Raw genomic sequence first — 3,842 nt, 5'->3', positions numbered from 1 at the left:
TAGCAAAACCACAGTCATAAAGTAGCAATGGAATAACCTTATGGTCACCAAAGTGTGAGGAGCTGAATTAAAGAGTCTCAGAATCAGGAAGGCTGAGAACCACAGACACTTATTAGGTTAAAATAGGGCATGGTGATGAGACTCTGATCTTGTGTCTTTGTGAAGCTGGGTTTCAGATTTGTCACCATGGCGAAAACAAACAAAGAAAGTGTTTCGAAGATGATCAATGTCTGTGAAAGGCTTTAGCTTCTGTGCAGCACCCCACAGCTGCACTCATTCTGCTATGAGGAAATTGGGGTCATTTCAATTCAATGAAATGAAAATTCGAGTTATTTTCATTAATGTGTTCTTGTTTTTTAAAATATAAATATGTGCTTGATGTAATTTGTGAAATCATTGGAGCAGTAGTTCTGCAAAGGGGGATGGAGAGATGGTTCAGAGGTTAAGAGCACTGGCTGCTCTTCCAGAGGTCCTGAGTTCAATTCCCAGCATCTACATGGTAGCTCTCAACAATCTTTAGTGGGATCTGGTGCCTTCTAGCATACATGCAGTCATAGCACTGTGTACATAATAAATAGATTTTAAAAATGTTCTGCAAAAGCCAATGTGAGCAGAGAGAGACAATGGTATAGTGGAGTCTCTGAGAACTCTCCTTCCCCCCAACCCCAAATTTGAGAGAAAGGACCAGACCCAGCAGGGAGAGGTGGGTGAGGGCTCTTGTCACAGTAATCCCAGGGCTGTGTCACAGCAGGTATGAGACCAGCTGATATCCACAGATGTTGAATTCTAGATTAAAAGTGCCGCAACTTGGTTAAGTACCTCAACTTGTCACACTCAAAATCTTTAAAATGGAACAATTTATCTGCCTATGAGTTTGGGTAAAAGAATAACCATGAAAATATTTGAAAAAGCCTGATACAAACACTAGTTGTCTTCATTATGGAAGCATTTACGAAGATTCTGATGCAGCCAGGGGCCTTTCCTAGGGGACCCAAGGAGAGGAAAAAGAGCTCAAGGCAGTGGTGTCTGAATTGTCAAACTTCTTTGTGTGCATGTATATCTTCACATGTGTGCATTTGTGTGAGGAAAGCAGCTAACCTTAGATGTCATTCCTCAGATACCATCCATCTTGTGTTTTGGGACACGGTGTGTTACTGGCCTGGAGCTTTTACCTTGGACTAGATAGGCTGTCTAGGGTGCCCCAGGGATTCTCCTGTCTCTGCCTTCCAGTACTGGGATTTCAAGCATGCAGATCATCATGTATGGCAGCAAGCATTTCCCAACAGAGCAATCTCTCGGCAATCTTAAAACAACCACAACCAGACTTTCGTCTTCACTTGCAGGCTGGCATTTCAAAGGAAAGTTTTAACAAGAACTGTCAAAGCTGCCAAGTGTGGTGGTCCACGGCCACAGAAGCTAAGTCATGAGAGTGTGAGTCTGTGTCTCACCTGGCTACACAGAAAGACCCTGTCTAAAAACCAATCAGGCCAAAGCCAAACTCGAGCCTCAGCATACTGGCCAAGAGCACGCTGGGCATGAGTCCTCTGAAACCTCAAAGCCTGTCTCCAGTAACATACTTGCTCTAGCAAGGCCACACCTCTTAATCCTCCTCAAACAGCCACCAACTGGGGACCAAAGTACTCAAGAGTGTGAGACTTGTGGGGGACACAGTTTCTAGGGTCCGAGTTCCAGCTCTTAGCTTGAGATGTGAACGCCCAGCGCTCCCTGCCATGGATGCCTTCCTTCTGTGCCACCACGGACTCTAACCCTCTGAAACTGTGAGCTCAATTAAGCTCTTTCTTTAATGAGTTGCCCCAGTCATAATCTTTATGACAGCGATAGAAAAGTGACTAAGGCATAATAGCGCCTTTTGTTTATTAAATTGCCTCGTGTCCTTGTCAGTGCCCCTGTTACAGCCCCTTCTGCCCTCTCTGTGAGCTCTTACAACACCGCTATAGCCCCCACAGGCCAAAGTGTTTGAGCACGTGGTCCCCACTGGGCAGAGCTGGCTTTGGAAGCAGTGGACACATTAGGAAGGGAGCTGCCTGGAGGAAGTGAGCCACTGGGGTGAGCTGTGACATTTAGAGACCAGCCTGCTACCCATAAGATCTCTACTTTTTTTTTCCATAGCAGCGTAAGGAGACAGCCTCATGCATCTGTTGCCATGGACCCCCTGTTTGGGCCACCAACCCCACTGTGATGGACTGTTTGTTCTCAAGTCAAGAACCAAGCTCTTTCCTACCTCAGGCTGCTATGTCAGGTGTTGGTTCCTAGCAAGAAAACAAATATCAAACATTAGGTTCTGCATTAATAACTATTTTGGATAGATCTGTCAAATTCAGGGAGCCTATTAATGAGCTCTTTGAGGGGTAGCCATGGAGTGGACATTGATTATTCAGAGGTTGCCTGGTGTCCATTCCCCTGACTCTGTTTCCTCTGGGAAGGGTCAAGACCTCAGGAGATAGAGACATAGCTATGCCATTTGAGTGGCTTTCCTTGGAGACTCAAGACCCTGAGGACCATGCCATAGCAGTGGTCATGGGGCATCAGGTATTTCCTGTAACTCAGTGCTTCTCAGAAGCCCCTTGGCTCTAGGGTCCATTCCTAAGACTGAGTTAGTGATTGCCCCTCTGCTACAGTCTGAGTGTGGCCTGAAACATCTTGAATTGGAAACTTAATATCCACGGCATATGTTGATGCACTTGGAAGGGGACTTTGGGAGGTGACCAGGGTTAGGTGAGATCATGAGGGTAAAGTCCCTGTGATGGCATTTGTGGCTTTGTAAGAAAAGAAGGCTTGGGGCAGGGATGATCACGTGGTAACTGGCCTCCTACCCAGCAGGTGGACTGAGGTTGGATCCTTAGAACAGGAAGTCTGGAAACAACAACATACATCCATGAAGAGACAGAGAAGAAAGGAACACTGGAGCTAAGCCAGATTCAGTGAGAGACCTCGTCTCAGGAAACAAGGTGGAGAATGTTCAAGAGAGACTCCTAATGTCAATTTCTGGCCTCCATGGTACATACATGAATACACATATGCCTAGACACACATACTCACACACTCACAGTGCATTCTCACATGCTTATACATGAACACTCAACACTCACACACTCATGAACACACACAAATAGGTTGAGATGAGAAGGAACAGCAGGAGAATGAGAAACAGCACTAGAACTCTTGCCCTGTCCCGCAGAAAACATGTTGACACAGACTCCAGTTCCCAAATACAACTACACTCTTGATATATCCCCCAGTCTTGGATATTTTGCTATAGCAATATAAAATGGATTCAAACACGTTCCATTTATTTCTCTTTTCACTCATGACATCCAGAAACCGATTTGTATTTGTAAGCAGACAGTTTGTCAATCAGGGTTCTGTCCACAGATTCCCTTTCCTTCTTTGGTGCTGATCTATAGTGTTGCTGCTGCAATACACTTAAGAAGAAGGAAATTGGAGTGATTTTAGAAGGAAGAGCCATCACTCCGCCTTTCCATCCAGACCTCCAGAACTGAACATTTAAGATGTAGCAGGGAAGAGTCTGTGTTCGCCTAGAATGTAGCCATGTTTTCATAACTGACACGTTATGTCATCTTGTCATAGTCTGCATCTGTGTGTGGCTGCAAAAATTATACAGAGAACTTTCCATCCCCAAAGGGAAGCTCTTTTATGGAAAGAAAACGTTTTTGAAGATGCAGTTGTGTTTCTGAGAATGTTTGTCTCTCTTTACTAAAACTTCATGCAATTCAACCTCTTGACTTTTTTTTTTTCCTTAAGCCCAGAATGTCTGGCTGAGGAAGAGCACCCTCCATCCCGAGGGAAAGGACCAGAGACGT

This window comes from Meriones unguiculatus, chromosome 16, assembly GCF_030254825.1.
Source record: "Meriones unguiculatus strain TT.TT164.6M chromosome 16, Bangor_MerUng_6.1, whole genome shotgun sequence".
Taxonomy (NCBI): Eukaryota; Metazoa; Chordata; class Mammalia; order Rodentia; family Muridae; genus Meriones; species Meriones unguiculatus.
This window is presented reverse-complemented; position numbering follows the sequence as displayed.